Source organism: Equus quagga, chromosome 9, assembly GCF_021613505.1.
Source record: "Equus quagga isolate Etosha38 chromosome 9, UCLA_HA_Equagga_1.0, whole genome shotgun sequence".
Classification (NCBI taxonomy): Eukaryota; Metazoa; Chordata; class Mammalia; order Perissodactyla; family Equidae; genus Equus; species Equus quagga.
Genome location: NC_060275.1, coordinates 40581398 through 40594786, shown reverse-complemented (window position 1 = coordinate 40594786; position 13389 = coordinate 40581398). Strand labels below are relative to the sequence as shown.

The following is a 13389-nucleotide window of genomic DNA, read 5'->3' as shown; positions in this document are numbered from 1 at the left end:
ATATACAGCGTTCGGCACTATCTGTCATTTCAGGCATCCACTGAGGGTCTTGGAACGCATCCCCCAGTGGATAAGGGGGGACTACTATATAGGAAACTTAAAAATTTTCCCAAGGTCAAGAAAGGTTATTCTGTCTAGTGAAAGCGCTTGGTAATTCCACCATTCCGGCTTCATCTTGTACCCATGTTTACCCAGCTTTCCAGTTCAGAGCTGAGACCAGCTGAAGTAAGGCATGGAAGATGAAACCCCAGTGCTGAGAGCAGCAAATGAACTGGACATGAGAGATACATATAAATTATGAGAACCATTGTGGATTGTTTTCTGAATTAGTTCTAGAAACCTATTTACATGTATTTGTGACAAACACAATATAGGATATCAAACCTTGCAAATTTAATAACAAGACTGAAAGCACATGACCATTACACTTCTCCTTAATTCATTTGCACGTATGTCTTTTGATTATCACTCGGGTGGGGAAAATGACTTCGGTTTTGGACAAGAATAAAGACAAAAAAGGATGCTTTATCATTTTTTTTTAAAATGAAAGCTCTAACGTGGAAGAAGTAATGGAATCCCAGGAAATGTTTATGCACACACAAGAGCAGCTAAGATATTTGGTAAAGTTAATGATTATGATAATGAAAAACTTCAAACAAATTTATGAATGGACAGGAGACGAAGATCTGAGATTTACCGATACACCACAGACTGAGGTGGACTCGGCGTCATTAGTAGAAGGTGTAACAGACTACCGAAAGAGCATAAATGCACAGCTTTTCTCTCTTTGGAAAATCATATCTTGGTACACAGATCTCACAATTCTGATTTTTGCAAATGAGGAGGTACACACAGAAAGCAGTGGCAGGAGATGCAAATGCCCTGGAAGGGACAATTGCCTCATTCTGAAATAATTTTCACTTAGAAATAACCCAATACAGTACTCTTCTTTCAATCTTCAACTAATAACAAAGGGGAGAGTGGAAAGTTCAACAAATACATATGCATATTTAGGATATTAATATATTCTATTTGTGCAGAGAATATTCCATTTTATTCTGCATAAAATGCAGAAGTAACCTGTTTAGTCTTGTTTCACCTTTAACTCTTTTTACATTTTATGCTCTGTTATTACTTCAGTAATGAGAAACAAGAGAGAGTGCAGGCTCTGGAACTTTACTGGGGTACACATTTCGGCTCTGCCATTTACCATCTGCATGACCTTGAGCAATTACTTAATATCTCTGTGCCTCCATTTCTTCATCTGATGTAGAAACAATCACTGTGCCTAATACCATAGTGGTGTTGTGACAATTAAATGATTAAGTGTAAGTGAAATGCCTAGAACATGTGTCCTGCATACAGTGTCTAAAAGCTGTTTGTTTTGTTATATTTTTTCCGTATGTGTGTCATTTGCTAGGTGTAATGAGTTGAATTGTGTCCCTCAGAAAGATACGTTTAATTCCTAACTATCAGTACGGGTCAACGTAACCTTATTTGGAAATAAGGTCTTTGCAGATGTCATCAAGTTACCATGAGGTCATACTGGATTAGGGTGGGCCCTAAAGCCAATGACAGACGTCTTTATAAGAGAAAGCAGAGGAAGATTTAGACTCAGAGAGACAGAGGAGTGACACAGGGAAGAAGGCTATGTGAGGGCAAGGCAGAGACGGGAGTGATGAGGCTACAAAAAGGAATACCAGGGATAGCCAGGAGCCGCCAGAGGCTGGGAAGCAGAAAGGAATCATTCTCCCCTAGAGTCTTGGAAGGGATCATGGTCATGCTGACACAGATTTGGACTTCTAGTCTCGAGACCTGTGAGAGAATAAATTTTTGTTGTTTTAAGCCACATAGCTTTTGGTACTTTGTTACGAATGCATGGTAACCTAAATGAAACAGTGGGGTTTTATAGGAGAGGATGAGAAACCAAAAGGCAAAACCCTAGGTCCTAGAAGAGGGCTCACGTGCGATTCACTGGGGGTTTGGTGAATTGGTTATCTCATAAGATCACTTATTTTTTTTTCTTGAGGGGATAGGTTTGGACCAGGAGGGTTGGGTGGCAGACAGCTTTTCTAAGCGAATTTGCCATATCACACAACTTTCTGCTATGTAGAGCTGTGCTGTTGATATGGAAGCCGCTTGTCACAGGGAGTTGTTTAAATTTAAATTCATTAAAATGAAATAAAATTAGAAATTCAGTTTCTCAGACATACTAGCCAGATTTAAAGTGCTCAATAGCCACATGTGGCTAGTGGCTGCCTTATTGGACTGGTCAGATAGACAGCATTTCCATCATTGCTTAAAGTTCTATGGGACAGTGCTAGATGGTATTTTTATTGTAATAAGATTTATTTAGGAGACAAGTAAAGCAGAAAGGTTGTGTAGAAAAAAGAAAGGTGTTATACTCTTGTAACATGAGTAAGCAACTCCATCACTTATTAAGGAAAAAAGAAAAAGTGAATATGGTAGAACGGATACTTGGATATCTGCTCACAAGGCAGGTCTCACTTGTTGAATGGTCTACTGTTTCTTAAAGTCATCTACATCACTGCTTTTCTGTGATTTGGACAAAGGATATTGCATTCAGTTCTTTTAGAATGAAAATTAGCACAGCTGAAATCTATCCTATATCCCATGCCAGACATCACCGTGGAAAAATATGGCCTGCTTTCCCTTGATCTGGTAGAGATACAACTCATATTGAATTTATTAATATTTTGGTCCCTTAATACTGTGAAGGAGGTAAATGCTGCAAAGCGACAAATGAGATCAAGAAATCCGGGAGCTACAATTTCTCTCCTCCTCTTCAGATCTAATCATACAGATGAATAAATTGCTATAAAAAATACCAAAAATAAAACTAAAAACAATGACTGAATCATTTTTTTTTTTAATCTCATGTACTCTGTGTTCAGGTAGCAAGAAATTTAATTCCAGCCGGACCAGTCTCCTGTGATTCTTTTTTTTCCTTTTCATCTAAGATATCTTTAATGCTCAGAGGCATGATAATAGAAAAGCATGTATTTTTGCCTGGTTTATACCCATCATCCTTACCATTACAACAAGACAAAAGCATTAAAGTAAAATTAATCATGTCAAAAGATTTTAGCAAAAACAAGGGAGACCATGCATAAAGCATCGCTTTGTCTAGTGTGAAGTCACGCTCTGATTAAAAACATATAATGAAAGTGAAAGCGATACATCATTGCCTTAGCAGTAGGGTTTTTTGAAAGTGCTTTGCCATTCTCAACATAAAAATGTGGGAAGATTTTGGTCTTTGAAACTCACAATGATTATTGTTCTAGCTAAATAACTGGAATTCAATCTTAATTTTTTTTAAAGAAATTAAGACTTAATGACCAAACAAGGCATGTGAATGGGATTAATAATTAGCACACACTGTAAGGAGCAGTAATTGCCTTGACATCCGGACACAGAGGTAAGAAAGTGTCTGCTTAGCACTCTCCTTTCACAAAACCATCACTAATGCCAGCTAAATATGGCCTGACCCTTAAGGTATCATCTGTGAAGCACAGATATTTTCTGTACCAAACGCAATATAATTAATGAACAGGAAGGTGTGGTCATAGAGTGATCATTCCCCAGTAAGGGAGTCATTTTGTGTATGATACACAAAACAAAAATTCTAACTGGACAAATATTTATGAAATACAGATTTGTTTACTTGACTCCACCATAGAGTCATCTCACGGATCTGAAAAGAAGCAGTTTGCTTATCTGCACTTTGCCTTAATTACTCCTTTATTTTGATGGAGATATTTGCATATAATAATCACTCACCCCAATTATCTTTTCATTTTTTTGGTTGTAACTTTGAAAGTCATTTCAATTCTTTTTTTAATGAAGTCTCTCTAAATGATAAAAACCATTCTGTTCTCTTGGAACTACATGTATCTATATAATTTATATCTAATACATATTTGCATAACTATCATAAATGTATAATAGTTTACATATAATAAACAACAGAAATAGTAAAAATTACATAAACTCAGACATATTTAAACTATTTCAGCGGAGTTAAAATTTGAAAAATTCTACCCATGTGCATTATAATAATATTTAGAATGCATTTTAAAACATTTCCTTTAATATAGAGGCACCTAATCTGTGAATAAATATTAGTCCTGACAATAAAGTCACACTGATGCAGGAAGAGATAGAAAGATGAACGGAACAGCTATCTCTTCTGATTAACAACTGCTCATAGAAGGGGCGAGAATATTCTGCATGTGACAAGAAGACTGAACCAAATATTTGTTGAACATAAGGGTGTACTGTTGCAATTATTAGGAATATTGAACAAATATTTTGTTTATCTTCCTTCTGAGAGCTTGGGAAGATTGTACTTCTCCACCCACTTTAAAGTTAGGTGTGGCCAATGATTTGTTTTTGCCAATAAAATGTGTTAATTCAGGGCAGAAGCTTAAAGACAGGGTGAAGTTGTCCTCTCCCCTGCCATGGCAACCACGACATGCTAAATCATGCACTTCTCATCAACCTGAATACTGCAAAGGGAAGATGTGGAACAGAGAGCTAACCTACCATAGACATGTGACATGAAAAGAAAGAAATCTTACTTATATAAGCCATAAGATTTGGGGATTGTTGCTACGACTGCCTAATCTAGCCTAGCCTAACCTTACTGATACAAGAGGGTCCAGTGGCTGACGACAAGAAAACTGACAATGGAGGATAGAAAGATGGAAATGCGCATTATGGCATGGAAGACTACTTGATAAAACTGTGGTTGGTTTGTACTTGGATGGCTAATTGGTTATTTAATGAACTTATACTTCCAAGGGAAGAAGCTGGAAAAGAGGATATCGATCGTATGCATTGGTTGTTGTTGGCTGCACTTGGCAAGATCCACAAAAAAAGATGATCTCACTAAAAAATGGCCCATTTATAAGCAGGATTGAAAGGAAAGAGAGTTCAGAAATCTCATGGTGTGCAGCACTGGAGGAAGCAATGCTTTTCAATCTCACCTGGTAAAAAGATTTTGGTTTTGTGTATCTTACAGAGAATGAGAAGAATTTTGAGCAAAACCAGTAAATTTTAAAACCCAGCTTACTGACAAAGACAAAAGTAAAGGTATGACTTTTACAGTAATTTCACCATGTTAGAATGTCTTAAAGAAGAAAGTTTCAATGAAGGATGACACACCCAGTAAACTGTTCTATCTCAGGGAGAAGTGTAAAAAGGGAGCTTAGCCATTAAAGTCTGGTATATACACAAATAGACAGAGAGAGTGTGTGTGTACTTATGTGTGAAAAAGAGAAAAAAATGAATACAAGAAAACAAAGGAAAAAACCATCTAAGAAGCACATCAGAAAAGAACTGTGGACACGATCACTGGCCATGGAGTGGATGGAAACAGAAGAAGACAGCTAAGTTTTCTAGAGGGTTGATTGCCAAAAGACCCACCAGCCTGGACTAAAAGAGGCTGTGACTTAAAATAACCATTGTCCCATAAATGTCTACAGACATGAAATGTATTAGTAAACTCTTCCACCCCCAGGAAGGGCATATTCTCAGGTTCACTTCAGATATGGCCCAGGAAGAAAATGGAAAAAGAAGAATCTCCCATAATGTGGATACAGGGGCCATGGAGAACAAAAGACAACGAGAGGGATAAGGGAGAGCCCTAATCAAGGAACACAAGCTTGGATGGGCACTCTTCAAAATGTCTACTGGTAGGAGCTAAATTGCTATGCTTTTTCCAAATTAAAGTATTTATTGTGCTGATCCTGTTCCTAATCCATCACTGTGCATTATGTGTGAGGGAACCAGATAATTTGCTTCTTTAGTTTGTTTCCAGATCAAGAGAAATCTCAAATGAACCTGATGCAGGGATAACTGTCCATCACCCAGAGATCAAGACTGAGCTGGATGATTTGGGGTGATCTCCCCTTGTGAGGGAGGAGCGAGTACACCTTGAGCATGGCAAAGACGGTACATGGAATATTTGATGTCCAGTAGGATGGATTACAGTAGGCACATTGCATTGCTCACCAAATACTCGGATTCTTCTCCTCCTGAACCCTAGTAAGATGGCACGCCCCTGCCCCCTTGAAATTGGGTGTAGTCCTGTAACTGAGCAGAAATGATAAACGTCACTTTTATCTGCCAGTGTAAGATGTCGCAGCACATTCTTCCCCCTGCTGCATTGATGGTAGAAATACATATTAAGATGGAGCCCCATATGCCTGGATCCCTGAATGACTGATGAACAGATGCCCTCTACCAACCTGTGCTGGACATGCAGCATGAGTGAGAAATAAATTTTTTGTTGGTTTAAGCCCCTGAAATTTAAGAGATGTTTGTTACCACAGCATAATCTAGCCCATCCTGACTGATACATATAAGCTTCACGCTAGAAATAGATAGAAATCTCATTCCAAGTCAAAGGTATGTCTTCTTTCTTAAATCCTTGAAGATAAGAACAAAAGACAAGATTCAATCTTTTAGTTTTCTCTGTTTGGTTATAAAAGAATGCAAAACAGACTAAAATGGAATGAAAATTTATTGAAGAACAACTATATTATAGAAACAGCCTAGAGCTTTATTTGTATTACTTTATTTAATTCTTATAATAACTCTAAGAGATGAGTGTAATTATACTCACTTCGCAGATGCGAAGGAAAGTCTCACAGTCATTAAATGTCTGTGGGTGTATTTCAATTTAGATCTGTCTGTCCCAAAAGATGTTGTTCTGTGTGTGTCTGTGTGTGTGTGTTGTTTCATTTTTGACACTGCTTCAAACTCAGAGTTAAAATATCAAGAGATTTGCATTGAACGATGGCTCGTCAATAATCATAAATGCAAATTTTCTCACTTACAGATAAGAATTTGCAGTTTAGTTCTTAAACCAAGATTATGTTCTTGGCCTCTGGGAGTAGGATATTCTTTCAATTAACCTACACTAGTTCCATTCTATGAACGCAGTACTATGCCAAGTACGTTGGATCCATTTAAATTTTCATGGGGGAAGTGCGTGAGCACAGATTAAATCTCATTCATCTGCTTAGACTCTTGACTAATGGCACTTGTTGGTGAGACAGATTGGTGTGGTACACGAGGCAGCACTATTTGATGGAAACACACAGACCAGTGTTCTATTCCTCATTCTGCCACTCAATCATTGTGTGGCTCTGCATATGACACCTCCTTTCTTTTAGACACTTGAAGTAAAAGCTAAAATTGTGAACCTGCCCTCGAAGTGCCTACATGGTCTGGTTTCTACTAACGTCTTTAGCCATATATAATATCTTTCTCTCTCTCTCTCTCTTTGAGTTCATTCACACATCTTCTTTCTGCAGGGTCTTAGTACTGTGTTTACTATGAACTAACCTGCAGCAATCTTCTCTCACATCTTCACCTGGGCACCCGGCTAACTCCGTCTCCTCCTTTGGTTCTCAGGCCAAATGCCACTTCTTTGGTGATATTCTCCCTCACTCCTAAATTATATCAGATCTTTCATTAAAGATCTTATATATTTTATACCCTGCCTTCAGAGCACTATCACATTTTTTTATCATATATTGCTATCTAGGATTATTCATTAACACTGGTTCCCCTACTAAACTAAGTTTAGTGAAGACATGATATTTGCTTTGACTCAGCATCATTTTCTCTGCATTTAGAACAATGCCTACTACATAGAAAGTATAAATTATATTTGTTGAATGAATAAAATTAATTCGTAAAATGAGAGGATTGGACAAGGAGATCATTTACCCTTTCAGTACTCGCATTTAATGGTTTGCCAGACTTTGTCTGGAATCTGCCTCGGAATGACACAGAGCAAATTTAAGCAGCCCATATGACTCATACCTCCTTCATGCCAGACTCAGTAGCAAATACCACAGCTTTTGTGTAAAGAAGGCATCAGAATTATTTGTACACATGCTGTTCTCTGGAGAAAAAACAATTGCTATATTCAAGGGAGGTATAAACCAGAAATAAAGTTAACTGGTTTTTCCAGGCACCCAACTTACTCGAAATATAGTATTTGGAGTGACCACCACACATATTTTAAAAAAAATCTATGAAAAATCCACTAATGCACTGGTGCATGAATACACAGTAGCAAATAATTCAAGATATATAGCAGTGTGCAGCCATGTATCTCAAATTAGAATTGAGCTCATTGAAGGTAAAATTAGATGCTAACATATTTAAAAAGTCCAAACACAATTCTCTCTCCTTCTTCTTTGTCCAAAGTCATGGAAACAATTACTTCATGAACTGAAATAAAAAGTTCCAAGCTAAGTGAGAGCGACTGCCACACTATTGCATAAACCCTTTAGAGCACTGTGTTTTCACTAACACTGAAAACAAAACTCAGAGGAGTATTTCCACTCTCAATTCCTAATTCTTGAGCCTATGTTAACAATTCCTTGAAATAATCCCATATAATATGGCTCTTGGTTAACTATCCAGCCCCGCCACATACTTCTCCAACCTCAGACTCTCCTAGAGGTACACAAATTCATTTCGGTTTCTAGAAGGCACCAACTTTCTCTTGCCTTTTGGCATTCCCAGTACTGGACCCTCTTAATAAAATACCTTCTCATCCACCTCTTTGCCTTGACAATTCCTACCCATTTTTTCAGCTTTGCCGAAGGTCACTTTTAGGACCTTTCCATGTTTAGAATAGGGGCTCCTTTTTGTGCTCCCCAAGTACCCTGAGCTTCCCCTGTGCATCCCTTAGCACACTCTATTGTAATTGCCTCCTTGGGGTCTTGAGAGGAGAGATTATCTTATTCATTTTCTACCCCACCGTCCAGCACAGAGTACCCACATTGCTTGCTACATGAAGGAATGAGGTCTGCAAATAAATCTAAATTCTTCCCAGGCATTTTCAGAGTCATTCTGGAAGCAAAAAATTGTTTTCTGAGGTTCTTCTGCAATGAGAAATGCACTATCTACAGACTCTACCTACCCATCTAGAAATGAAATTAAATTAAATAATTTGCGGGTTTTGGTTCTCGGCAATAAAGATAATATGAATAAAGGCAACCCACAGATATGAAACCTTCAACTGAATTTTTTATTTCCTTCTAAACAAGTAAGCATAAGAAATTATTATTAGCTTTTGACTAACTTGACTTTTCCTCCAATATAGCCTCAAAGAACAGAAATGAACTGAAATCAAGAAACAGAAGGGCCAAGGAAAGAAGTCCAATTGAAAGTATCAATGTGCAGGTTTATCATTCCCCGCATAATCAGCGGTTAAGCCATTGTCCATCGCTCAGATATTGGATATAATCAAACCTATATTTATCTTTTGGAACTGAAGTTCAATGTCTTATATAAGATTTGTCTTCTCAGTATTATTCCTTCAATATTCATGGAAAGTACATTTAAAAAAAGAATGAAGAGTCCACTAGCCTCTCATCTTTATGACTCTCCTGCAAGAAATCAATGGCAACCAGTCCCAGGACCGTTCCTGCATGGATGGGATCAAGTTAAATGTCCTCCATGGACCAGAGGAGATAACCCAGGAAACACAACAGTTTCCTTTATTTTCTATGAGTGAAAAATACAAGTCCCGAAACCCCTGCACTACTAAGCGGAGGACAGAGTTGCAAATTGACTGAAAGGAAGAGGAAAAAACATATTTCCTTCTACTTGCAACAAAGTGAACTTAGAGGGGCCCAAAGAAGGAACAAGTTTTTCCAGCTTAGCTCTTCTAATTGCCATCTGACATTATTAACGGGAAGTCATCATTGACGCTTGGAAGGATGCATCTATATTTTGAGATCCTACTTCCTGTCATTGCTCACAGAAAGCAATAAGAAGGACCCAATACATAGAATCTCTTATCTGAAATGTAGGAAAAAGGAAGTCAGTTCCTGGGACACACCTCTACCCACCAGTAATGCACTTGGTCACTGAGGAATACAAATTGAATAGACAGCTCCTCCATGCTTGGAGGAATAAGCTGCTTCTACCTGCGGACTTCACGAAAACTTTGATGTGTAAGAAATATGCTACAAAAAGTACACAGTGGCCATGGGAATTGTTTTGTTTGATCTTTGCATCAAGGATTTAGGGCCTGCAAAGTGCAGGAAGCTTGTTTTGGCATTTGCCATTTTAGTATTTACGTCTCCTGTACTGCTTTCTAATAAGGGAAGAATGAAATGGGAGATGGCATGCAGGAGTGAGAAATGCAGGAAATGCAGGGCTGTAAGATAAAAATGAACAGAAGCGCATTCAACTTCCCTTTTCTTATTAACAGTCAAGAGAACAACAATGCCAATTTTATTGTTATTATTTAACACTTCGCATTTACAAAAGGACTTCACCGTCATTTTTTTTTATTTTGAGGAAGATTAGCCCTGAGCTAATTACTGCCAGTCCTCCTCTTTTTGCTGAGGAAGCCTGGCCCTGAGCTAACATCGTGCCCATATTCCTCTACTTTATATGTGGGACACCTACCACAGCATGGTGTGCCACGCGGTGCCATGTCCGCACCTGGGATCCGAACTGGTGAATCCCGGGTCGCCAAGAGGCGGCATATGCGAATTTAACCACTGCGCCACCGGGCCAGCCCCTCACTGTCATTTTTATATGTTACTTCTCAATACTTTTCTGATAGAGACTGGGGAGTGCTGTCACTATTCTTAACATTAATTATATAATGTTATATTAAATGATTTTTCCATAGAGGAGAATAAAAATGCAGTCTGTGCCACCATGTTACCAAAACAGCCTTTTCAGTGAGAATAATTGTTCTCTGCTGTTTGGGTAGACCAAATCACTGGTTGGCTGACTGCTGGATTTTGTTTTCTTCATGTTCTGTAGACCCACTTTTTCGCTTCCACTCACCTCCACTCCATTTAATTTATTGTTATTTGTGCATCCCTTACATAGTGTTTCTAAAATATAAGTAACACAACAGGGTAAGATCTAAAGAAAATGATGACTGACTTTCCTTTTAATTCTTCTTTGTTATAGACCATGTGTAAGTAGTGTGGCTCCCATAGGTGGGTGCCTGTGTTCCTCCCCGTGGAATGGCATCTTTCTGCAAGGCGCATGTCTGTGAGACAGGCAATGTTTGCTCAAGCCATGTGGGCAAGGGATTCTAAGGTTCAGGGCCTCCAGATAACCTCAGGTTTTAGGTTTTTGCTAGTTAGCTTATTTGCTAGTTTGTATGGAGACAGTCATTCAATAAATAAGCAGACTCCAAACGGTAACTGGCTCCTAGCATTAATGGTCATCCTCACCTCTCTGTCAATTGGTTTAGCAGTTCTTTTGGGTCAAACTCGATTTGGGGAGAATTTTGATATTTTCTTATTCCAATGAGAGACATTTCTTCATTTATTATTAGATGGCCAAAATCGTGTGGAAATCTGTCAGTTACCTGACTTATTTATTCAATTTAGCCAGATAAGATGCTTTAATTAAAAAATACAAACCAACAGCAGAAATCATCCAGTTAAACTGTCTATATTTCTCCAACAAACCCGAAAAATATGTCTTCACTTGGGGCCATGTAGTCACAGCCCAGCAGGTAATAAACACTATTTTTTAAAGTACAAGCCCCAGTGAAATGAAAAGTCTAAGTAGAGCAGACGTTTATCTCAAAGCTGTGAGCATGCCTGAGTATAGAAAACAAGGGCCAAGATCTTTGAATGTGTTCCTATTATAAGAATTTTCCTATACATTAATGTCTTTATTTCCTTCAATTTCAAATCTGGTGAACGTGGTCAACAGATACTCATTTATCTTTACTGCTTAGTCTATAGATTACTACATCTGCCATATGAAACTCTGGAAAATAATCTCTCTACGCTGGAGGAGTGGGTCAAAGTGTTGTATCTGGTGCAGTGTAATTTGTCTTGCTTCCGCATGGAGAGCTTGAGTTGACTGACGCCTCTTAGGTATGAAGGTCCATATAGTACTTGTGCTAATATTGGTAATAGTGTTACAATAATAGCAATAGTACCTGCAATTGACTGAGTTCATGCTATGTGCTAGATGATTTATAAATACCAATTTTATTTTAAAAACACTCGAGTGATGCTGCCAAAGAAACCATGACTCAGGACATTTATATGACTTGCTCAAGGTCATAGACATGGGTTTGAAACCAGGTCTGACTGATTCAAGTTCATGCTTTCTTACTACATCCTTCTAAGTAAAGGGTTAAATCAGTAGGGTGATCATATGTTCCAGTCTACACGTGTTGTCCCAGCAAGATTAATAGATCTCTATTTCATGCTCTATAGTGTCCCAGTTTAGACAATAAATTGGATTATCACCCTGTCTCTGAACAAGCTTTAAAATGAACATAAGACTTTTCTTAGGTATTGTTCACAATGCTTTAATTAATATTTTTGCCTTTAATGAAGGGCTTCAAAACTTACCTGGTGTTTTTGGGAAAAGAGACGGATTTGTGAACGAATATAATTTATTACTTGGGTCTACTATCTCCCTCTCCTTTTGCCTCTGTGTCTCTGTTCTCTCCTTCAAGAATCTTTTGTCTCTCTTTTTTCTTCTCTCTTCCTCCTAGTATCTGGGTCTCATTCTGTGTAAGCTTTCTCTATTGATTGTCAGAAAATTGATTCTTTGGTTTTATTTTAGCGTTAGTTTCTGATGAATCTTTAAAATACAGCTTGGTTACTCATTCAGATATTTAAACCACTCTTAATGGTATTTTTTTGTCAAAAAGAGAATAAAAATCATTTTTAAGGCATCTCTAACTTATTTTTCTTTCTTCCTTCTCCTTAATCTCACTGCTACTATTCCACCACTTCTTCACTCCCGCCATGGTGTATAGGTGTCCAGGGAGCTTTCTCGTTGCAGTTCCTGGACAATGCTACTGCAGGTTTCGCTGGGGTAAGCCAGCTCCGAACGTATTATTTCAAGCACCATCTCACATGTCTTTGCTCCTCTTCTGCTCTTATGGGCAAAGTGTTGTGCTGTTTCTATTATTTTAAAGGGCTTTTAGTAAGAAGGAAGGAAATTTTTTTTTTTAAATCTGATAAAATATCTAACTGCTTAAAAGACATGCAATAAGAAAATCTAACTTTCACTTTTGCCAGTTTTAAATGTATGGCTTTGATTTATGGATCAAAATTGCTCATTTATTATTTTATCTATACAGCTCTGGGCAATTTTGACAGTTAAAATTTAGTTTTATTGACCAGTGCAGCCAATGTGCCCACGAGGGGACTGGCGCAGGCAGCCTGCTGCACTCAAGAAACGATGATTTTTGATTCCATGAGTGAGTCAGATTGGGGAATCATAACCGATATAACAATAAGTTCCAAATCTCAGCGCCCAAGGCAAGAGGTTTGCTGTAAAACACAATCACCCTTTCAGAAGGGGAGGAGGAGAATCCTGGGGGGAAGTTGG

General features: G+C 38.1%; 1 protein-coding gene across 1 annotated transcript in view; it reads right to left on the bottom strand.

Moving 5' to 3' along the window:
- The window catches only part of KLHL14 (kelch like family member 14), a 96409-nt gene that overhangs the window by 52012 nt on the left and 31008 nt on the right, over positions 1-13389 (bottom strand). The gene's annotated exons all lie outside the window — the stretch shown is intronic.